The sequence below is a fragment of the Balaenoptera borealis genome, assembly GCF_965194805.1.
Source record: "Balaenoptera borealis genome assembly, chromosome: 20".
Lineage (NCBI taxonomy): Eukaryota > Metazoa > Chordata > Mammalia > Artiodactyla > Balaenopteridae > Balaenoptera > Balaenoptera borealis.
The window spans coordinates 10,372,116-10,396,873 of record NC_138879.1 but is presented as its reverse complement, the minus strand read 5'-3'; the positions used below and the strand labels follow the sequence as shown (position 1 = coordinate 10,396,873).

At 48.1% G+C, this 24,758-nt stretch overlaps 1 protein-coding gene and 1 long non-coding RNA gene across 18 annotated transcripts in view; one reads left to right on the top strand and one right to left on the bottom strand.

The window, feature by feature from the left end:
• The window catches only part of RBFOX3 (RNA binding fox-1 homolog 3), a 452,065-nt gene that overhangs the window by 210,289 nt on the left and 217,018 nt on the right, over positions 1 to 24,758 (top strand). The window lies entirely within an intron of this gene.
• On the bottom strand, positions 1,494 to 7,753 carry LOC309618433. The gene is made up of 2 exons (XR_014238473.1): positions 5,247 to 7,753; positions 1,494 to 5,212 (listed from the first exon to the last, which is right to left on the bottom strand). It is a non-coding gene; the product is annotated as an uncharacterized lncRNA (long non-coding RNA).

Genomic DNA, 24,758 nt, shown 5'->3' with positions numbered 1-24,758 from the left:
TGGTCAGCCCTGCACCACGAGCTGGGGCCCAGAGGACACGTGGGCTCTGGGGGCAGGAGGTGGGGCTGTGTGGGGCTTGGAGGGCCTGGGAATCCTCACGGCTCCATTAACCAAGAGGGTGGCCTGAGAGGGAGTCTCCTAATTACCGTAGGGATGTTTGATCGGGAAGGAGGTGGAAATTTCTGTATGCGGAAGGCAGAGGGGAGACGTTGGCCTGTGTGAGCTGAATGGAGCCATGGATTGGTCATAGGTCACCCCCTTGACAGGTGGGTCAGTATAGAGACTGACAGAAACTGTCACCTGGGGACAAGGAAAAGGTGGGGGTTGGTAAGCTGTGTGGGAAAAACTGCCGTCCACGGGGGTGGGGTCTGGATGGTGGATTGGGGAAACGGCTGTCAGTCACCGTCTTCCAAACCTTAGGGGCCAAATGTGGGTCTTTTCTAATGTGTGTGTGGGGAATTCGTCCCCCTGTGACCAAAAGCTGACATTTTCCTGTGTTCAGCGGGAACAACCCAGACAAGACGTCTGCTCCCAATAATTGCTCACAATACACAAATCGGTTTACAATCTTACCTCGATTTTATCACAACTAATTTAAAACTCATATTGCCACTCCTTTCCCCCACCCCCAAAACACATAATTTAATCTGGTTCTTAAACACACACACACACACACACACACACACACACACACACACACAAGGAATTTGATCCAGAGCAATTTTTCTCAATTAAAATTTGTGATTACATTTCTGATCTTCCACGGCAGAGTTTTGAGTGGGGCTGTGATATAATTTAACTTCTCCTAAATTGCTGACACCAATAACCCTATAAATTAACAGATGGTGGAGGGAAATCTCCTGGCTTCTTCCTTGCGATTTTGTAATGGTATGATTTTGTAATAGGGGTTTGGAGTCCAAGCCAGGAACCCCGCATCTGGCACTGATGAGAGCTTTTCCCATTTCATCATCTCTGAAGCTGGTTGCATGGGTTTTAGTTCAATGAAGATGCAGAATCAAGAGAACTGTTCACATACTGGTCCAGCACCCTTGTAGAACCTGGCTGAGGGGGGAGCCCCAGGGCTTGGCACGGGACTGGGCTGGTGAGGTTCGGGTGGCCGTGTGACCCATGCTCCCTGCCAGGCTCAGGGTTCCCCGCCTACTGAGGCTGACCAGCCATTCTCTTAGCTTCCAAGCTCACTGCAGTCATCCTTGTTTTGCTCTTGTTGAGCTGTTTTAATGGCTACATAGTGCTTAGGGCTTTTGAAAGTGTGTCTCCATGCCCCTTTGAAATTCCCAGTATCCTTAAATATTTTGCTTCTTTAGCTCAGTGTACTTAAAATGGTTTATTAGTTAAGGTGCATTAAGATCAGAAAGCCCAAGTCACCTAGACACTGGCTGCCAACATGAAAAAAATATATAAAGAAATAAAAATGACCCAAAGAACCAGATGCGGTAGATTTTTTTTAAACTTTTTTTTAAAAAATTATTTATTATTTATTTTTGGCTGTGTTGGGTCTTCGTTTCTGTGCGAGGGCTTTCTCTAGTTGCGGCGAGCGGGGGCCACTCTTCATCGTGACGCGTGGGCCTCTCACTATCGCGGCCTCTCTTGTTGCGGAGCACAGGCTCCAGACGCGCAGGCTCAGTAGTTGTGGCTCACGGGCCTAGTTGCTCCGCGGCATGTGGGATCTTCTCAGACCAGGGCTCGAACCCATGTCTCCTGCATTGGCAGGCAGATTCTCAACCACTGCGCCACCAGGGAAGCCCTGCAGTAGATGTTTAGAAGTGGCAGAACGGGCCCTGCCTCAGCCCAGTCTTGTCAGGCCAACGTTGTCTGTATGGAGAGGTTATTTTTTTCCCTCTGTTAAAAAAGGTCGGCCAGACTGTTCAAATATAACAGTCCTGCTTGTGTAGAGTTTAGCAGCCAGCGATGAGTACCATTCCCATCCTGCAAGGGTTAACTCCTCACCTTCAACAAAGATACGCTCTTTGGAATTTAGGGGGGAGGATGGGGAGAATAAGTCCCAGATAAAATACAGGGTGCCTAGTTGAGCTTGAGTTTCAGATAAACAACAAAAAAATTTTTAGCGTAAATATGTCCCGTGTAATATTTGGGACATACTTATACTAATACTTATACTAAAAATTACTTGTTAATTTGAAATTCAAATGTAACTGGGCATCCTGCATTTCTGTTTGCTAAATCTGGCAGCCCTAGCAGGGAGGTACTGTCAATCAGCCAAGTCACCCCTCCCCTCTTGCCCTGAGCCTCTTGGGACCACCTTTAAAGAGGTAAATTTAGGGTAAATTTAAGTCCACCTAACATATCAGAATCTTGATTTCCTCACTCATAAAATAAAGTTGTTGAGAGGATTAAATGATGTGTTGACGGATGCACCCAGCCAGGTGCTGCCCAAAAGAGACAAACCACTACGTATATTTATAGCCTGCTTGCATTTGCGTTTTAGGAAATGTGCACACATGTTTTCCAGAGCAGCAGCTACAGCACCTGCGGAGGATGTGTTTGTGGCCGGCAGGTGCGGAAATGTCCGGGGCCTGGGGCCAAGGTGGGGCTGGATCAGAGCAGCAATGTCACTGGGGGGAGAACCTGCTCCCAAGGTGCAGTTGCCAAGTCTCTGTTTTGAGCACTCAGGTGAACACTTTAGAAAATAGCCTCTCGAGCAAGAGGCAAGTAGCTGAGGGGTCCCATCTGTGCGCAGCTGGGAGCCCCTTAGCCAGACAGGAGCTAGCTGAGGAAGGAGGGGGCAGCTGCACCAGGCCTGGTGCTCAGGCCTCGGGGGCCTGGCTGAAAAGGACTTGGTCTGCCCTTGTAATACTTTTTAACTGGGAAGTGAGAACTGACTTTTTTTCCAAAGATTATTTTGATGTGGACCATTTTTAGTCTTTATTGAATTTGTTACAGTATTGCTTCTATTTTATGTTTTGGTTTTTTGGCCGTGAGGCATGTGGGATCTTAGCTCCCCGACCAGGGATCGAACCCACACCCCCTGCCTTGGAAGGTGAAGTCTTAACCACTCGACCGCCAGGGAAGTCCCGAGAACTGAACTTTTCCCTACAATTCCCAACCAGTTCTTACTTTAGGTCTGTTTTCTAATCTTCGTCTCTGATCACATTCCAGGAAATAAACTGATTTTTTCGGAATGGTTGCTGAAACCTGCCGCTATATCATGTCTTTTCATAGTGGCATAAAAATAATAGGAACTTTCTCATTTCAAAGTGGACAAGCACGCGCCTTCAAGAGAGGCACCCCTCGGCAGTGCCCAAGTGGGGTCCCTGGGGCACACATCTCTTTCCCACCCAGTCCATAGGTCTGCTAGCATTTCCTGTTTCTGGAAGAACTTATCTCTCAGTTTCAAAGACAGAAACGCTTGGACCACAGATGGGACAGGTCTCTTGTTTAAGTTCTTGCAGAAAGTCAAGAACCGAAGATGCTTGAGTTTCAGCTTCAGTTGGGGTGAATGCCCCAAAGCTGTATCCCCAAGTTTACACTCAAGTTCAGGGTGGGAGGGAGGAGTTTATAAAGACTCAGTAATATTTGGAGTTGGGAGCAAGCCAGGATGTCCCACTGCAGGAAATCTCTTAAATCACATATTAGATAATTTTGTTCTGCCTCCTGTAAGACATTTAACAGAGATGGAATTTTCCTTGCACTTACAAGAAACGTAATTTAAAAAAAAAAAACAGTTCATCAACGGACTTGGGCATATTCAGCTTTTTAGTTTCCATTGTGACTTGAAATCAGTGGTGCAGGGGCCTATGTCTCCTCAGCCAGCAGTGCCTGGAGAGTGGCCTTCTCTGCAGTCACTGGGGCCCCTGGGTTTCCATTCAAGCACAGAACAAGGCGGTGGGCACCCCAAGCAGAGAGGAAATGCTTGCCTGGTGAAGTCAATAGGACTCCTGCCTGGGGGCCTGCAAACAGAACTCAACCCCCCTGGCAAACAACATGTCTCTCCAAAGGGCTCGATGCAGTTGAAGAACTGCACATGCTTGTTCAGAGTCCAACTCCTCACGTCTTCCCTCTTGGGGCCACTTTATTATTTGGAAGAGTCGGCTCCAAACCCAGGGCCCTTCCCTCCCCTGCCCACACTTCCTTCCCTACCGCCCCCCACCCCGTGTTTCCTGAGTCATTACTTTGTATGTTTCCACCTGAAAAATACACCATGTCCATTTCGGGGTCCTTTGTTAAACTGTGGAAGTGTGTGAGGAGGTGGAATCCATGAAGCAGGATGACCTCATGTGGGGACATGAAGAGGCGAGGCTGGTGGGACGAGCCCTCATCATGGGGCGGGCTGTTAGCAGGAACACCCATTAATAACCGTGCAGCAGGGGAGGGGGGCAGACCATTAGGTGACGGCGAACTCAGTGCAATCTCTATTAAATGAGCTAATTATATCCTTTAATTTTACTTTCAAAGGATCACAGATACCTTGCAAAAATGCAGAGCGTGTCAAGCGACTTTCAGTGCTATGGAAAGAAAAATAATTATAGTAACAATTAACAGTGCAATGTGGAAATTAACCCCTGTGCAAGGGGAGGGGAGGGGGTGAGGGTCCTAAGCGTCATGCACTTGCTCACCTCCGGGAGAAGCGTCTTGGAGGAGGCTTCTCCTCACAGGCTGGAAGCAGAGGAGATGGGAATGTCCCTTGCTCTGAATTTGCTGTCTGCTTTGTTGCCCTTATTTCCGTCGTCTTCCGATGGCCTCTGCACACCGGCCTCTCTTTCCTCTATCCCTGTCCTGTGAGTCTGCCAAGAAGTCATAAATAAGGTTCCCTCTGAGGAGAACTTTCAAAACACCAAGAGCGAAAAGGCAAAACTATGGAGACAGTAAAAGGATCAGTGGTTGCCAGGGGTTCGCAGGGAGGGAGGGATGACTAGGTGGGGCACAGAGGATTTTAGGGCAGTGAAACTGCTCTGTAGGCTATTGTAAGGATGGATTCATGTCATTACGTGTTTGTCGGCTCCGCAGAATGTACAACAGCAAGAATGAATCCTGATGTAAACTGTGGACTCCGGGTGAGGATCGTGAGTCAGCGTAGGTTCATTGTTTGTAACAAATGCCCCACTCTGGTGCGGGGTTTTCGCAATGGGGGAGGCTGTGTGTGGAGACAGGAGGTAGGACCCCTATGGGAAATCTCTGTACCTCCTGCTTGGTTTTGCTGTGAATGTAAAATAGCTCTAAAAAATGAAGTCTACTAAACACACACACACACACACACACACACACACACACACACACACACACACAGACAATGAGACAGCACCTCAAATCCTAGGGCTGCAGAGGCAGTGGGGTGGGGAGTGAGTCACTGGAGCCAGTAATCCATCAGAAGTGCCGAGCAGGAGGGGCTGCGCGGTGGAGTTGGGGCAGGAGGATGCAGCTGCCAGAGCAATGCCGTAGAGAGGGGATGATGCCCTGTCTCTCTCCAGATCCCCAGGCCTGCGCCTCCACTGGCCTCCCATCTGGAAACTGGGGGCCAAGGCTCCCGGCATGCGTGGTTCCCTCTACACCGAGGATGGAGTAGGGACACTTCCCCCAAGGACAGGAAATGACTGCACCTGGGGCAGAGGGCAACCACGGCAGACGTGGGGCCCGTGGCCTGGGCCACTCTGTCCTGGTTGTCTCAGCTTCCCCGGGCAGTGTGACCCAGATGGACATGGATAAGCCTGTATTTCAGGGCTGTGCTGGACACTGGACAACAGCAGGAAAGGTGGGATGGACAGACATCAGACAAACGGTCACACAAATAAATGGAAATCCCACAGAGTGGTAAACGTGGTCAAGGAAGGGTGCAGGTGCTCAGGGGTGTCATGGGGATGTGCCTGGGTTAGGGGTCAGGGGTGGCTTTTCTGAGAAAGGGAAATTTCAGTAGGGACCTGATGGGTGGGTAGGAGTTGGGTGAAGGGGTGGGGACAGGACAGCGAGAAGAAGTAGAAACTGGCCTAAAGGCAACAGGGAGCTCAGCAGTTAGAGGGACTAAAGGTCCCATGTGGCTGGGTGGACAGGGAGGAGAGAGCCACGTGAGATGGGCAGCAGGGGACATAGGCGGGACAGTGCCTGGCCTGCAGCCCCCAGAGTAGCCCCCGCTCGCCACAACTAGAGAAAGACTGCGTACAGCAACGAAGACCCAACACAGCCAAAAATAAATAAATAAATACATTTATTAAATAAAAGATCAGCTTGGCTACCCTGTGAGCATCCGTTGGAAGAGGTGAGGGGGAAGCAGGGATTGCCGTCAGGAAACATGCAGCAGCCAGGGCAGAGGAAGACCAAGCCTCAGATGCTGAGGTGATGATGGAGTACGTGCTGGGACATTTTGGAGGTGGAAGCTACCAGACTTGCTGGTGAATTGGATGCCGGGGAAGAGGGAAAGGGACCGGGCAAGGCTGGCCTTCCATTCGAGGTGACCAGCCAGCTGCCTGGAAGGGTTGTTTACTTGGATGAGGACAAGAGGGAGGAGCAGAGGTTCCTGGACAGTGGGGACGTCAAGAGTTCCGCTTTGGACACGTCACTTTTGAAGCCTCGTGTTGGTTCTGATGCTTAAGCAGCAAAACCACTGGCTCCTTATGCCAAAATCACCCCCGGGAACAACAGAGGGAAATTGATGAGATGGGAGTTAGATGGGTTTCAAATCGATGTGCGTGAGGCTGGGGTTTTGGCTGGGGGCAGGAGGTAGCTGAGCACAGCTGTGGGAGAATGCAGAGTGAAGGGGACTGTTGGAGATCTGCTCTAGTTTATCCCAGGTCCTGCTACCACTGCCTTGGGACAAATAGGCCTGCCCCACACCTGTGGCCACACCCCACACCTGTGGCCACGCAGAGTTCACGTGCAGGTGGCCTAACATCAGAACAGCAAAGAGCCCTGTGCTCATGGGGAGCCAAGCAAAACAGGTGTGGCCCACCTGACCTCAGCAGTCACTTCCCACCACTCTCCTTGCAGACTACCTGGAGATCATACTAGTGCAGGCTAAGGCGGTGGGGGTGGGGGTGGGGGCTCATCCTAATGCTTCTTCTCTCTGGAGGGGGGGAAGGTGCAGCTCTGACCTAAGGGGAAGTCTGGTGGAGTGAAGGGTGATTGATATGATCTTCTGGAGCCTCTCCAGTGACAGAGCATCCACCACCACCCCTAAGGTCACATGGGTTCCCTGGGCTGGCTTTCCTCCAGAGGGACTGCAGGGCAGAGTAGCAGATTTCCACCAGAGGGAAATGAGCTCACAGGCAAAATAACAAGACATTTGAGAAGCACATGCATTAAAAAAAAAAAAAAAAAAAGGCAACAAACTTGTGTTACAGATCATTCCAGATTCCATCAGAAGCAGAAATACTAGAACAGAGAGACCAATTTTAAAATTCAGCTTAACAAACATACTAAAAGAGATAGAAGATGTTATAAGCAAAGTGAAACAAGAACAAGAAAATATACAAAATAACCAAGCAGAAGTGTTAAGTACTGAAATGTTTTAGTTAAAGAGCAGTGCAGGGGATAAATACTAAATACAGCTGAAGAATGAATTCGTGAAATGAAGGACCAGCTTGATATATCTGCCCCCCAAAAAAGAAGAAAAGCACAAAGAAAATGTTTTTTAAAAGGTATAACCCAAGAAAGAAAGAAGTTAAAGTACTAACATCCAAGTAATGGAAGTCCCACAAAAAAAGAAAAAGAAAAATATAGCAGAGGATATATTTGAAGAAAATGTGAAGATAAAATCTCTGGGATTAAAAACAATGGATGAATGATCCCAGGTTGAAAAGGTCTTATTAGATTGCCAAAAAGGAAAGATAGGGGGCGGAGGTGGGGTGGGGAATCAAACCTACACACTTACAATGAATTTAAGAGCAAAAAAGATAAAGATCTAAAAGTTTTCCAGAGAAGAAAAGATCACATACAAAGAACCAGAATCATAGGGATTTCAGGATTTTCAACAGCAGCACTAGATGCAAGAAGACAATGGGGTGATATTTTCAAAGTACAAAAGAAAAAGAACTTAGAACATAGAATTTTATGTGCCGCCAAATTGTCATTCAAATGTGAAGTCATAACAAAATTTCCCATTAAACATTGTCCTAGACAGTGCAATAGAAGAAGAAAAAGAAACTAAAGATATAAGGATTGGAAAGGAAGGAAAAAATTGTTATTATTTTCAGATGATATGGTTGTTTACATAGAAAGTCCCGAAGAATCTACATAAAATCTTTTAGAAATTGGAGAGTTTAGCAAGTTGGCTGATGTAAGATTAATATACGAAAATAAGTTATATTCTGTATACCAGCAACGAAAAAAAAAACCCCAGACTAGGAAACACAGTTAATGAGAAAATACCATTTATAATAGTATCAGAAAATGTCAAGTACATTTGTAAATAAAAATGTTTATTTTTTAATTAAAAATAAATTTTTAAATGTTTAAGACTTATAAAGGTAAAATTATAAACCTTTACTAAGTGTAAGTAAAGGAGTTCTAATAAAGGAAAGAAAGACTTTATATCATTAAAATATCATTTTCCCCATATTGATCTATCCTGACTATAGCCAATGCAATTCTGGTCCACATCCAAACAGAACTTTTCATGGAACTTGGCAAGATGATTATACAGTAAAGTAGAGGACCAAGAATAGCCAGTGCCCTTCTAAAGAGAAGAGTGCAGAGTGGGTACTTTTCCTACCACATATCAAGGCTCATTACAAAGTTCTAGTAATTAAGACTATGTGATGTTGTCACAAAGATTGACCAATTCCCCAAATTCCCAGAAACAGATGCATGGAATTTTGGTTTATGATAGACATAGCATTTCAAATCATTGGTTAAAGGAAGGGTTGTTTAATAAAATGAGTTGGAAAAAATAGTGTCATTACTCTATAAAAATTATGAAACTGGATCACTACCTCACATCATATTTTGAAAATCAACTCAGGTTGAATGAAGTTAAATGTCAAAAATCTCTTAGAGGAAAATATAGGTGGATCTTGGGTTATTTACAAATTAGAAGAAAATATTAGCTGTCCATACAGTTGACAAAAGATTAGTATCAAGAACACTGAAAGAACCAATACAAATCAAGAAGAAAAGTACAAAAGAGAAAAAGGCAGAAGACAAGAATTTTACACAAAAGGAAATATACAACAAATAAACATGAAAAGAGATGTTCAGCCTCATAAAGGAGATGGGAAATGTAAATCACGTCCTCAGTGAGAAGAATTTAACCCCCATTTGATTGGCAAAAATTAAAAAGTCTGACAGATCCAAATGTCAGAAAGGATGAGCATCATTAGGCTTTTTATCCATTTCAGGAAAGCATAAGTTGGTTCAAGCCCTTTAGAAGAAAGTTTGGCATTATCTCTCAAATTTGAACATTCCCATACCCTATGATTCAGCAATCCTACTCCTCCATCTACACTCAAGAGAAATATTTGCATATGTCTAACAGTAAGAGGCATGTACAAGAGTGTTTGTAGAATTACTGTTCATAATAACAAAAACCTAGAAACAACCAAAATGCCCATGAATTAGAGAGTGGTCTTTTCTTTTCTTTTTTTTTTTTATAAATTTATTTATTTTATTTATTTTTGGCTACGTTGGGTCTCGTTGCTGCACGTGGGCTTTCTCTAGTTGCGACAAGCAAGGGCTACTCTTTGTTGCCCTGCGCGGACTTCTCATTGCGGTGGCTTCTCTTGTTGCAGAGCACGGGCTCTAGGTGCATGGGCTTCAGTAGCTGTGGCATGAGGGCTCGGTAGTTGTGGCTCACGGGCTGTAGAGCGCAGGCTCAGTAGTTGTGGTACACAGGCTTTGTTGTTCCGCGGCATGTGGGATCTTCTGGGAGCAGGGCTCGAACCCGTGTCCCCTGCATTGGCAGGCGAATTCTTAACCACTGTGCCACCAGGAAGTCCTACAGTGGTCTTTTCCTTCAATGAAATATTATGCAGAAATCAAGACGGCTGAACTACAGCAACATGCAACAATATTGATGAATCTGAGCTACATAATAAGTTTAAAAAACAAAACAATAAGCTCCCAAATACTACTCTGAGCATCATACTATTTTTATAAAGTTTAAAACAATGAGAATTTTTAGAAGACAGGTTGGCAGAGTGGATTTTTTTTTTTAAATGACCCAACTACATGCAGCTACAAGAAACTCACTTCAAATATAATGATATAGGTAGGTTGAAAGTAAATAGATGGGAAAAGATTCAAACATTAATTTTAAAACACAAGAGTGGCAATATTATAATCACATAAATTAGCCTTCAGAGTAAAGTGAATTACCAGGGACAAAAAGAAACATTACATAATGATAAAAGGGTCAATACAGTATGAAGATATAACAATCCCAAATGTATGTGCACCAAGCACAGAGTTTCAAAATACATGAAGCAAAACATGATAAAAGTGTAAGGAGAAATAGCCAGATCCACAATTACAGTTAAAGACTTCAATATCCCACTCTCAGCAATTGATAAAACTACTAGATGGAAAGTAAACTAGGTTACAAAAGAACCAAACAGTACCATCAACCAACAGATCTAATAGTTGTTTATAAAACATTTAATCCCAACAACAATAGAATACACATGCTTTTCAAATGGAAACATTCACCAAGGTAGACCATATCCAAGGTAATAAAACAAACCTCAGCAAATGTAAGAAAATTGAAATCATGCAGAATATGTTCTTTGTTTTTAATGGAATCAAACTAGAAATCAATAACTGAAAGATCACAGGAAAATCTCCAAACATTTGGAAAGTTTTTGAAGGCACTTCTAGATTCATGGATCAAAGAGAAAGTCTCCAAGGAAAACTAAAAGATACTTAAAGCTGAATTAAAATGAAAATACAGCATATCAAATTTTGTGGGATGTAGTTAAAGCAGCACTGAGAGGGAAATTTATAGCACTAAATGCTTATATTAGAAAAAAAATTCTCAAATCAATAATCTAAGCTCCTACCTTAAGAAACTAGAAAAAGAAAAGTAAAAAAAAAAAAAAAAAAAAAAAAATCGAAGCCAGCAGAAGAAAGGAAATAGTAAAGAGAAGAAATGGATGAAATTGAAACAGGAAAGCAGTAGAGAAAAACCAATGAAACAAAAAGCGGATTCTTTGAGCAGAGCAATAAAATTGATAAAACTCTAGCAAGACTGGCAAAGATTAAAAGAGAAAGGACACAAATTACCAATATCAGGAATGAAACAGGGGATATCACTATAGTCCCTGCAGCCATTAAAAGGATAATCTGGAAATACTACAAACAACTCTATGCATGTATCAATAAATCCCACAACTTAGAAGAAATAGACCAACTTCTCAAAAAACACAAGGTGAAGAGGATGAGGTTCCAGAGGAATACTGTGGTTAAAGAAGGAGAAGCAGTTAGACTGGAGCTCTGAGGGGCTCCAGCATTTAGAGTCAGGCAGAAGAAGCAAAGAAGAATCAGCCCTAGAAGCAAGGTACAACCAGCATCATGTCACAAAACCCGCAAAAAGAAATTGTTCCAGAAGGAGGGTGGAGGTGGTCAAATAGGGTCTGAGGACAGCAAGTGACCATGACTTCAACATTTCACAATGTTAGGAGGTCAAGGTGACTTTGGCAAGAGCGCTTTGATGGAGTGAATGGTGAGGAGAGAAGCCAGATTGGAGTGGGTTGAAGAGTTGAATGGAAGGTGACAAAGTGGATAAATCCTATGTAGACAAGCTACTGAGACACTGGGCTAGGAAGGAGAATAGAGAGAGGGCAGCAGCTCCAGCACATGAGAGGAGCTGACAGACTCTTGGTCATCCTTGCTTTATGGATGCTTTGAGACAGGAGTCACTGGAGCTTGTTTGAAAGCTGCTGGGCATGGTAGGCTCTTCTAAGGATGCACTCACTGGCACTCGGGATGTTTTTCATTTACCCAGACTCAAACTAGCCAGCTGAGAATACCTAAGACTCTAAGATTCAAGGAATTTTTTTTTAATGCATGTGCATTTCTCCATTAGGCTTTGAGCCCTAGAAATCTGGAGGAGGGGGTGTTGGCCTCAGGCCCCTGAGCACAGAGCCCTGATGTGCTTGAGCATCCTCATTTTCTGCCTGCACCTCTGAAGTGGACCGTGTAGCTCTCTAAACCAATTATTTTTTTTTAATGTTATAGTTGCATTATTTATTTATTTATTTATTTATTTATTTATTTATTTATTTATGGCTGTGTTGGGTCTTCGTTTCTGTGCAAGGGCTTTCTCTAGTTGCGGCGAGCGGGGGCCACTCTTCATCGTGGTGCGTGGGCCTCTCACTATCGCGGCCTCTCTTGTTGCGGAGCACAGGCTCCAGACGCGCAGGCTCAGTAGTTGTGGCTCACGGGCCTAGTTGCTCCGCGGCATGTGGGATCTTCCCAGACCAGGGCTCCAACCCGTGTCCGCTGCACTGGCAGGCAGATTCTCAACCACTGCGCCACCAGGAAAGCCCTCTAAACCAATTTTTAAAAACTTCTTGGAGATCTGATTTGCCATTTCTAGTGTTTTCCTTCTCTATAGAAATGAACCAGTCACAGGCATCTTCCCGGCATCTCACATCACTACCCAAAAGGAGAGGGGCAGGATCAATCCCTTGGTCCTGCTCAGGGTGGCAACCCTGTGAGCAGGAAGTCTCACCAGTACAGTAGCTAGGAGTGCAGGCTCTGTGTCCAGATCCTCTCCCCTTTCTCCTCTGTGTGACCTTCCCGAGCCTCAGCTTCCTCATCTGTGAGACTGGTTGATTGTGCCTATCTCGTGGGGTTGTGGGTATGATTACTGCCTAGCATATGTGTAGTCCACACCCCTCAAATGGCAGCCTTTGTTATCCATCTGCATCCAGCCCAAGTGACCCTGGATCCCCTGGAGGAACCAAGGAGGGAAGCAGATGTCTTTGGTCCAATGGTGGTCTTGCCCAAGAAGTTAAGGCACATTCTCCTCCTCCAGTTTCGAAAGAGCCACTGAGCTTCTGTGCTGTTGGTGAGGATGACCAGTCTGGTCTCAATGAAGAGATGGCCAGGCTAGGCCTCTGCCAAAAGACAAGCTGTAATGAATCACCAGCATCTGGCTGGGTTTGTATTGATTGAGGTCTTCTAAGCCCCTATCTTGTTTTCTGGAAAGAAAGAAAAAGGAAAACTTGGCACTCTTTAATGTGAAATACTGCATTACCTTGCCAGATCCTTCCTTCCTTCCTTCCTTCCTACCTTCCTTCCTTCCTTCCTTCCTCATAATGAAACTTGAAAAGTCATGTAAAGTAATCCACATTTTAAATGGACTTAGAAAAATTACTGGAGAAATACTATGACAATCCAATTGTAAAGTGAATCTTCTCACCCTAGTTTTCTTTATCGTAAATGTGGATTTTCTTATTTGGAGTTTGCTTAAAGCCACATTTAGCTTTTTTCTTTCTTTTTTTTTTAACGTCCTGAGATTGTTTTCTCTGTAACTCTCATTGGGACTTTGGACTCCACACCCCTGCCCCCAGTGCCTTACACATGAAGCTGGGTCAGCATCCCCTTGGTTCCTCTGGGTGGGGCTCTGGCCCTTTATCCACATGACTGAGAAGTCCCTCATTCATCAGCATGTGCTTTGGGAGAGTGTCACGCCCGCTGAGCGGTGGGATTCTCAGGGTGTTTCTCCTCCAGCCCAGGACTTCAGTCCTCACCCCTCCTGCTCAACGTATTACCTTTCTCAGCAAGTGAAGGTTTTAGCATTTCATCAGAACAGAAAAGATCCCGACTCAGACCAACATCCACCAGCCAAAAGAGAAAAGAACAACAAATGCCCAACAAAATACAAATAAATTTCTTTAAAAGTGCAGTCGTTGGGAAAAAAGAAAGGCAGTTCGTCAGCTTGACATCAGAGGAGCTGCAGTCACCCTGACAAGCCGCAAAGGCTAATGTTTTATTCACCAGGCCTGAAAAATAACTTCCCAACGAAGGCCCCATAAATAAACCAGTGTGATGAATATTACACGAAATAAAAACTGATAAAGCAAGAGCCCTAAACACGAACCACACAACAGGGTTAGGAAGTGTGTGGTTTTCATTGCCTCTAATGCCAGGTGACTGGTTTGGCAAACCGCCCACTCACCAGGACCCGGAGAATGGGGCAGACCACCGAGGACACCCTCTCACCCCAGCTCCCGGGGGACAAAGGTGAAATTTTCCAAATGGATGCCATTTCTCTCATCTCTTTCGTATTAGGATGTCACCTGCATCCACTGATAGAGATACTTCCATACATTAGGAGCCACCAGCAGCAAATCGTTCTTCCCACGGCCCTGGCTAGGGATTTTCAGGGAGCATCGCTCATGAGGGCACACAGGCCCTCCACTCCTCTCCCTATTAAGACTATTATGCAAAGAGCCCAGAACCCGGACAAGGATTGAAGGGGATGCATCCCGGGCTCTGTCCCTGATGCGCTGAGGGGCAGGAGCCGCTTCTCGGGCTGAGAAATGGATCCTTAACGCCCTGTGTGCACAGCTCAGGTGGCCCGAGGGACAGGCAGTGAGGGCAGGGCAGAGGTGACTGTTCACACCCAGCTCCCGACTCCCCTCCCTGATGCTTCGCCCCAGTCGCTGGTCGCCCAGGGACGACGCCTCTAAAGTCACATTAGTTACACCGGAGGAGGGCAGAACTCGGAGACAGATTTGTTAGTTATGGAAAGGCGTGGAGGGGGTCTTGCTGTTGAAAAGCGTGAGGAGATTAAAAAAAAAGGAAGCTGCAAGAAAAAAGAGTAGCCTGCAAATATGTAAACTTTTTAATTTGGACATTTCCGTGCATGTACACTCACATGCACACACTGACACAGGCACACAGCTGTTGTGTAATTGTGCACGGGCCCACAGACGCACGTGTACACATGCCTGTGAGCACGACTCCACACACACCCACACACAGACTTGTGTGAATGACTGTGCACACCCAGCCACCCGTGTGCGTGTGTGCACACACTTGCCTCCCCGGTGCATGAATGCACACCCACAAACACGCAGAAGTGCCTTTCACACTTTCTTCAAATGACTTTTTTGGGGAACCAACTGCCCAAATCCAGAGGCTGTAACCATACCAGTTTGAGTCCAGAGCTTGACTTGTGGGTATAACCGTCTCCCTTGTGGCTCAGATACAGAACTGAACTCAATGCCTCGCCATCCTGAAAGGGTTTAAAACAGGAAGTTGTGGTGCTGGGGCATTTTTTTCCCATTTAAATATTGCAGTTGTTTATAAATATACCCTTTCCCAGCCCTCTCCAACATGCTGACTCTGAGGGATTTGCTTTCATGGTTAGCAACAGAACCCAGATGTTCATTACAGATGTTTTCATCTTTTTCTTTTCCTTTTTTTTTTTTCGTTCATATCATAAATTCAGGCCGTCATGGAAAACTGCAAGCTTTTCCGTCTCCTGGTTTCTGAGTGCCAGGCTTGTGTCGGGAAGCACCAATGATTACATCCTCATCATCATGTGGGTTCCCTCTAATCACCCCAGACTGGGTCACTTTTGAGATGTGCTGGGACATGCTGTAAAGTCACACTGCCCCGTGCAGCAGGGGAAACCTGAGGGGGAACACATGTCATCTTTATACTGACTCTAAAAATCAGTGTGTCGAGGGCAGCTTGGGACCCAGCCCTCTGAGGCCTTCCCCATGTGGAAAGAAACAAGCCTGAGATTTAATTTCTGGGAAGCTGGGCTCGTGGAGGGCAGCTGCTGGCTGCCTGTTTCCCAAAACAGATTCTACTGTGTTCAAGTTTAGCATCAGGAGGTGGGGGGAGAAGGGGGTATAAGAGCCGGTAGAAGGATGGGGGACAGTAAAACAGGCTCTGTGTCACCCCTAGTACCCCGGGTACTGGTTACTGCTGTGTTTCAGCAGTGCCTAGAACCGTAGAACATAGGGGTTGAAAGGACCCTCATGGTCATCCAACCCAATCCACTCATTTCACTCATGAAAAAAAATGTGACTCAAGAGAAGAAGACACCCAAGTGACTTATCTGAGGTCACACAGGTTAGGGCCAAACTAGGACCCAGACCCCAACTTTCAGGCCAACACAGGCTGTGCTATCATAGGCTGAGTCCCCCTGGGTCAGTGCTCCTTGCACCGTGGTGCCCAGACTAGCAGCATCAGAATCACATGGAAACTTGTTAAAAATACAAATTCTCAGGCCCCACCCCAGACCTACTGAATCAGAAACTCCAGGACAGGCCCAGTCGTCTGCTGCTCGACCTTCCCTCCAGGTTACACGTATGCTGCTGGTCCAGAGACCTCACTTTGAGAACCAATGGTTTTCCAAATGTTCCAGAAACCAAACAGCCAAAATCATATAATAGCCCACGGGTGAAGAAGAGAAGAAGGGGCAAAGCGAGCTGTAGCTCCTTCTTTGTATCCAGGGCTCATGGGAAAAGCAGCTGTCACACAGGAATTTTCCCTCTGTGGCAATGAAATGCTTGGGGACCCACGTAGCAATTTTAATTCCAGAAAGGATGGTGAAGTCTATACTCATGGATCTCACTACTAGGTGGTGTATTTCAACCTCTCTGTGAGTATAGACTGCTGAAAATGGATGCAGATGGAGAGCACCTTTTACATAAATGAAGTTCTTGGGATAATAATGGTGGGGGTAGGGCTCAAGGGAGGTGAGTTATGACGGCTCCAAACGCAATTCTGGAAAAGCTGTTCACGGGAACTGTTCTCCATCTCACCCCAATCTCCCTGAAATTCCACGGAAGAAGAGAAATTTCACAGACTACAGTAATGGAAGTGTCACAATACTTTAATAAGTATTCTCTGCTCACTGCAGCGTCGTGAATAGCTACAAAACCGCCTTCCTAGTCCTTGCTGCTACCATTGTAGGGGATGACTGGGCTGATCAAGATGAAACCCCATTTCCTTCCACTCCATTGCAAGGTATCTGGAGGGGCGTGCCAGCAAACACACGGGAGAGGTGTGAACACGTAGCAAGGAATATACATATTTGCCAGTTTCTTTGCTTTTCAGAGGCAGGATGTGGGTAAGAAGTGTGTGTGTGTGTGTGTGTGTGTGTGTGTATGAGAGAGAATGTGTACAGTAAATACAAGTGCATTTTCTTAATCTGACTTATGAACGCGTTTTTCTTGAACATGCATATGTACACAGGAGCGTGTGAAGTTATGCATGCAATTCACATGCAAGGGTGCAGATGCCCCGATTCAGTGAGGCTGTCAAGGATCCTGCACCTTAGGCCCTGAGAAGGGGTTCCGGAGATACGGATGGTGCTGGGATATGAAGGGAGGCTTGTTAGCACCTGTGGCTCTATCCCAGCTGTTACTAACATTTTTGCCAAGTAAGCACAGTCTCTCCTTGGAAAGGTTCTAGCCCTGAGCCTGATCTTAGGAGGCTCTGGGATGACGCAGCTCTTCCCCGCAGCGTGAGAGTCAGGACTGTAGAAATAGGAACACTTCACTTTTTTATTGTGCCTTTTTAATTGCCTCCTAAAGGCCAGCAGCCACCAATATAGCCCCAAAGCCCCAGAGAATTCTCCATTGTTATTCATTATGTGCATTTCCTTGTTCAGAGCCATGTCCCTCTGGACGTCCTGGTGAATGAGCTGCCCCTGGGAGCCCATTTCCTGCAGGGCTGGGCTGGGAGGTAGAGGCTTGCGGTGCACCCGAAGGCCAGACTGTTCTGTGTGACACGGTGAAGTTGAAGGGCCGACTCAGAGGAGAGAGGATGGGGCTGAAGGCTCACCTCCACAGAAGAGAGTCTGCTCCTGGGAGCCTGGACACCGGAGCGTGAGGCCCCTTGCCCTGACTGTCCTGTTTACATGGGCTGCTGGGCAGGGGGCATCAGCTTTTGGGACTTCAGTTGTCCCATCTGAGAAACTGGGATTTAAAAGAACAGAAGGGGCTGTTACAGGGCAAATGAAGAAATGCAGGTGACTGGGTCTGAACTCACTGGTAAGAGTGATGAGGAGAAATGCGTCACTATGATATGGTGCAGGTAGATCGGCAGGTGTGAGAAATAGCAAGTCTTGCTTTTTCTGTAAGAACCAGTTGAATAGTATAACAACAAGAACCGGGGCAGGATTTCTGGAAAATCCCAATACTGGACAGGAGACTCTAAGTTCCAGATACGTGCCGCAGGCAGCATGGAACTCAGGGAAGGCAAACTTGCTGGGGTCTGGGGTGCTCGGGGAAGGCTTGGGGGGTCTGAGACTTGGAGGAGGAGCAGACGGGAGCAAGCAGGAAGGAGGAGCTTCCAGGATGACCGCGGTGCCTGTGAGTGCGAGCACAGGCAAGGGGCGTTGGGAAACAGCACTCTCGGTCCCTGGCGTCACTGGAGGTAACACCACAGCAGGAAGCAGGAGCCAGGCCTCGGAGGCTGGGACGCCGTGCCCGGGAGTGCAGACAGGGGCCTGCGCACACGGACAGTGCGGGGGGGTCTGGCATCAGGGACAAGAGTCTGACTGGTGTTTAACCTCTCAGAGCCCCAGTCTCCTCCACCGTGAGGGTGATGATTATAACGACTGCGGAGGGGGTTGGAGTGAGGATCAAATGAGATAATATGGGCGCTGTTCTTGGCCCAGGGCCGGGCGTATGTTAAGGTGAATAACAATAAACCGTGCATCTGACAACAGGTGGACTCCTGTTTCTCTTTCTAGATAGTTTATATCTAGGCCCCCAGCAGGTGAAAGAGAGAAGTCACGTGCAGTGGTTCTCCCAGACTCTGTCCTAGGCACCTCCCCTTGGTCACAAACAGAGCTCCATGTGCTTTGTTCATAAACTGAATACCTGCCCTGGGCACCAGCGAGGTGAGAACCAGGACACAGCTGCCCCATCCCTCGGAGCCCAGTCCGCTGAACACAGCCCTGCAGTACAGCTTCTGGGCACGGGGCAGACACCGTACGTCACCAATAACTCGAGGAGCCTTGAGGAGGCGCTGGCCGACAGCCTTGGAGGCCAGGAAGGTATCAGAGAGGAGGTGACATCTGAGCTGGGTTTTGGAGGACAAGTGACAGTTCTCCAGCAGAGCATATTCTAGGCAGACAGAATGGAACGCCCAAGGTTCACTGGTTCAAAGGAGCCCAGCCCATTGAGGAAAGCCAGCATGTCTGTGTAGGACGAGTTGGCGTGACTGGTCAGGAACAAGACATGGGCTCTGTGTGGGGCACAGCTCTACGTGGTTTACACACGTGCATCTTCAGGCTCACACACACCCTCTGAGGTGGGTCTGTCACTGCTCTCATTTTACAGATAAGGAAACTGAGACTGGGAAGATGTGTTGGGGACAGACTGTGATGGTCCTTGATGCCTCCCTGGAGAGCTGTCTCAGCCCTACAGACCCTTAAACCGAGGGATTTACAGATGGGTTCCCGTTGATCCATGGGCCTCCTGAAATGGTTGCAAAATTTAGTTCTGTGTACACATGTGCCTTTTTCTGGGGAGAGGTCTCTTAAGGGTCCCCCAGAGGTTAAGAGGCCCATCTGTAGGAAATGGGGGAGCACTGAAGATGTTCAAGCTATGGGGACAGGATCTAACCACTGAAGATGCTCTTCCAAGATGCCAGGCACGGTGCCAGCAGCAGCGGGGATGCCCGGATGGAGTCAGGTAGAGATTAGAGAGGTGGTAGCTCCAACAATCTTGGGGACCCACTGAGTGTGAGGAGCGGGGAGAAGGTGGAGGTTAAAGTGGCTTGAGCTTGTAGTCTGGGTACCATGGAGGGTGGTGAGGCCATTGCTGGGACAGTGACACGGGGGAGGACCGGGTGCCGATGAGGTCGCCTCAGGTATGTCTCCAGGTGGAAATGTCTCCTGGGCAACTGATGACACCAATCTCCAGAGAGAGGAGAGGGGTCCGAGGTAAAGGTTATGATTTAGGAAGTCATTGGAGATGAGGGAAAGGGGTGATGGGTAGAAACAGCACAAGATGATGGAAGAGACCATTTCAAGGACTAAGAGATGACAGGTAAAAGGTGACAGAAAAGAGAGATGGGGCAGGACTGGAGATGGGTCAGACAAAAGGGTTTGCTATCAGACAACCCCTTCTGGGGACATGGCATGTTCTTTCCCCAAGGATCTCCAATGAGGAGACAGTTGGCAACCAGAATTTGGGAAGTTTGAAAGGAGAGTAGGGAAGGGAGCAGGATTGCAGTTCGTAGGAGGGGATGATGTGGAGGTTGGAGGGGAGAGAGGAGACACCTGCATGGCAGTGAGGGAGGGAAGGTCCTAGAAAGGATTCCTCTGAGGATGTGGAGGTTGATTGTGCCTGCAGGTCGAGGGAAGGATCCAGGGAACAGGAAGGGCGAGAGGGATGGGGAGACGGGAGAGAGGGTCAGAGAAAGTGTGGAGGGCTTTGTCCTGGTAGAACTCTCATCTGTGTGGGCTGATGGTCGGTGTGGTCTTTGGGGTGAAGTCATTTGCTATCAGACAAACCCTCTGGCGTCATGGCATGTTCTTTTCCCAAGGATCTTTCCTCTTCTCATTCTGCCTCCCCTCCAGGCACTTTTGTCCCGGAGCCAGGAGACAGGCAGAGCCAGTTGGGTGATGCTAAGGTTGGATGGTTCTGAGCAGGAGTTTTGCTTGCAGCCTCCTAAGCAGTGGTTTTTGCCTTCTCTCTCTCTTCTTTAGACTGTATTCAGTCTCCATTTTTTTCTGGTATAAAAATAATGGCTTTGGATGACATGACATCAGGTATTGATTTAAGGGATGAGAATTAAACAGTTCTGTGTCTCTGGAACAAAAGGAATTGAAACCATTGCAGCTCACAATGCCCGGGGAGGCCAGCGTGGGCTTCTCAATGAGAAGAGCCAGGATGGCAACTTCTTAAAAAAAGAAAACACTTTTGGAGAAGAGAAAACATTCTTCCCAACTCCTTGATGATGGACAGTGCCCTTAGTGAGGCTGTGAGCTGATCGGCCGCTTCTTAATGGGGCTTCTGAGGGTCATTTTCCTCCATGATAGGGTTTGCAACCCACCGCCCTCCTCTGTCTCTGTGTCTCTGTCCCTCTGCCTCTCTGTCTCCTTCTGTCTCTCTGTTTCTGTCTCTCTGACTCTCCCTCCCCTCCCCCACGCCCTCCCCCTACTTCTTCCTCATTTTAACTTAAGGACTCAGGTGCTGGCCTCGGGCCTGTACCTGGCCTTTGTCCCCAGCGCCCTGGACTCCCTGTTCATCCCCTTTCCTCCCCGCCTTGGGCTCTGTGTTGATTTATCACAAAACACCTCCCAACAGCTGTGCTCTGCCTGATCCCTGCTTTGCTCAGCAGCGTAAAAAAATAAAAGGACTACAAATGGCTCCTTCCCGTCCTGAATGGCTGGAGGATTTCCAGTTCGGAGACAGGATTCAAACCTAGGTGGCAGCAGATGAGGATGAGGAGGTGGTCCAGGAGGTTGGTGACGGGTGGTGGGGACAGGCCACTGAGGGTGCTGATTTTCCCCTGCTCTGGGCTTTGGGCTTTAGGGTGTCAGGCTGATTTTGCTGCTGGGCTGGGGTTTCACCCCTTGCCTTGGATGGTTCTGGAATTGCCCTAAGACCATCCAGAAGTCCCCTTGGCTCAGCCTGGTTTTCCCCACACAGACTCCAACTGTCATTGCCAAAACCCCCTCTGTGTGCACAGAGATGCCCCCTGCCGTGGTTTCCTTTGAACTCCACAGAATCTTGGATCGTCCCCATAGATTCTTTAAATAGACAGGGTGAGGGGGTTTCAGGGGATGTTCAGGTTTGACGTCCTCCTCCATCTTTCATAGGTGGGATTCATAGGCGCCCTCCGGGGCCAGGGGTCCGAGCTGACTTTCCCAGAAGCCCTGAGCCTGCTCCTGGAGCTGCCCGTGAGCAGTGGGCATCTCATGAAGCCTACAACCCTGTCTGGGCACAGGATTGCTCAGACCTGAGACAGAACTGAAAACAGACTAGTCTAAGACAGCAGGGCGTGACTGTCAGTCAGGGGTGGGTGTCACTATGGAGGGGACCAGGCCAGGTTGGGCAGGACCAGCCCGGGATCCCCTCGGGACTCTCCATACTGTTGTCTTGGACCCTCCTCCCTCACATGGGCATTAGGAACTACGGTTGAAGTGAAATGGGATTCTGTGATCGTCCCTGCAATGCCCACGAAGGACCACAGCTAAAATGTGTATGGTCTCCAGCAGATAGACACCGGGGAACCATGGGAATGGCGGACAGGCAGCCACACGAGCTCAATTCAGAAAGCCTGTGGCACCATGCCTGTCTTCTGGGGGCTTCCAGTATCTTTGGAGATCAGGAGTCTGCAGTTTGTGAAAACGTCTAGTCATAAGCTGAGCGGGTGCGTGGTGAAACCCCAAGCTGCAGGCAGGAGGAAAGGGACGGGGGAAATGTTTGCATGGGCCGATGGGGGTGAGAAACCCACCCTCTGACTCCAAGCAGTAAAGCCCTCCAGGCTCTGGGGCAGGGAGAGCTTGCTGATGCGGGATCATGGGGACAGAATGGCATGGGCAGAGGCAGGGCCACTGTGGGGACCAGGGTCCAATTGTGAGGAAGGAGGTGGAATTGAAGAGGAAAGTAAAAATGCAAAGAAAAGACTTTGAGGTTGAACTCAGGAGGAGATGAATGGGAGTCCCGTGGCAGAAACAGGAGCTCTGCACGCAGCTCTTGCTTTTCACACATGGTGAGCTGGGTCCCCTGGGATGGGGGGGGGGGTGGTCAAGAGGTCATCGGGTGGACACGCCCCGTATATATTTGGAAATAGAGGCTTAGAGCCTGGGTGATACAGATGTGAGGTATAAAAACATTTCTCTAAAAGTTTTTTAAGTATAAGTAGACAGGTTAATGAGACAAGACACACACTCATGGAAAGAAAAAAAACAACAAATCAAACACTAGATTGAAATAACCCAGGGACCCAAGAGATAGCATGAGTGAAAACAGGACAAAGTGACCAGTGACAGTACCAGCTGTGAGACAGTGGGCTCAGAAAGGGGCCACAGTGGGCAGGGGGCACCGCAGGACCTTCAGGCCCAGAGAAGGCTCCCCGGGCACAAACCTACCACGCAACTTCATGACCCCAAACCTGCACGGCACCCACCTCCCCGTGGGCTGGGCTTTCCCCGTCTGAGAACCAAGAACTCGTGAGAGTCGGGGGCTAGAGAGATGCCTGACCCCTCCTTCCTCCCTGAAAATCCCACCTATGAAAGATGGAGGAGGACGTCAAACCTGAACATCCCCTGAAACCCCCTCACCCTGTCTATTTAAAGAATCTATGGGGACGATCCAAGATTCTGTGGAGTTCAAAGGAAACCACGGCAGGGGGTATCTCTGTGCACACAGAGGGGGTTTTGGCAATGACAGTTGGAGTCTGTGTGGGGAAAACCAGGCTGAGCCAAGGGGACTTCTGGATGGTCTTAGGGCAATTCCAGAACCATCCAAGGCAAGGGGCGAAACCCCAGCCCAGCAGCAAAATCAGCCTGACACCCTAAATAAACTCTTTACTTTCGTCTAAATGAGGGTAAACCACTTGGCCCCTCTATGGGATACCGAGGGCAGGGATGGTGGGGGAGGTGAGACGGGAGAAAGGGAAGGCAATGGTCCATCCCAAGGTGGAGTTGACCTCAGGTGGGCAGACAGTGGACACACACATAGACACACTTGAACACAGGTATACACATACGCACACACAGAGAGTTTCTGGGGTTCATCTGAAGGCCCATTTTTCAGGACAACCTGACTCCTTAGCTGTAAATGGAGAGGAGAGTCGGAGGCCCACAACCCTCTGAGTGGGGGCAGGTGTGGTAGGGGTGGTCTTCTGGCTCTGACTTAGGGGTGTGGGCAGAGAGGCTGGTAACATACCTGCCACTTCTTTAAAGGAGGAACAGGGGTGGAAGGGCAAAGATGGAGACTTCTGGGATGAGCAAGGAGTGAATCTAGAGCAAAAGTGGGCAGGGGCACTTGAGTTTTCATTCTGATTCTCTGCATTTCCCAAAGATGCACCCAGGGGATGGCCATTGGGCCAGGGTGGCCTCTGGCTTCCCTGGCTTTGTGATTGAGAGTCAGGGACCAGAGGCGGCTCTTTAGAGCCCCCAGGGGTTCTGTAAACCTCCTTGCAGGGAGAAGGAGGAGAGGACACCAGGTTTGGAGTAACTGCTGGACTATATAGTGAGGGTCGTAATGAAGCAAGTTCTCAGGGGTGATTTGAGTTTACGGCATGACCATATAATATCATTGACAGTAATTTTTACTGTGTGAGAAGAGGCACAAAGGATGAGGCACTTTAGTCACCCCAACCGCCGTCCCCCCGCCACTGAGGAAGAGATCGCCTGCAGGAGTTTGGCTGGGGTGGAGGGTGGGTTTGGGGAAGTGGCCCTTTATGGGAGTCCTCAGGATGGCCATAATGGATGCTGCATTCTGTCAAGCATTAATGAAGATAATAATAATAATAATGAAGCAGGAGGGGAATTGGTTTCCATGGAGAGCAGAGCTGAGCTGGAAACAACAGGGGCCCATAAATTCTCCTGTGTCTGAGGCAGGAGGAGCTGGGTGGGAAGGTCAGAGCTGGTGTGAATGTGCCTTGAAGAGACCTGCGGTGACAGTGTCCTGGGGGCCAGGGTCTGGGTGACGACGGGCTGACGTGGGTACTGTCCCTCCCTGCTGCATGGCTCCTTTCTTGCACTAGCGTTCCTGACTTCTTCCCTGCTCCCCTCCAGCCACTGCCTGGGGCACCTGCTGATGCAGCTGTCTGCCCACCTTGCCCTCCCCCTGGCCCTCCTGTGGCAACCGCCAGGGCCAGGATCCTGAGCCCTTTGCTGCCTAGCACGCTGGTGCCCT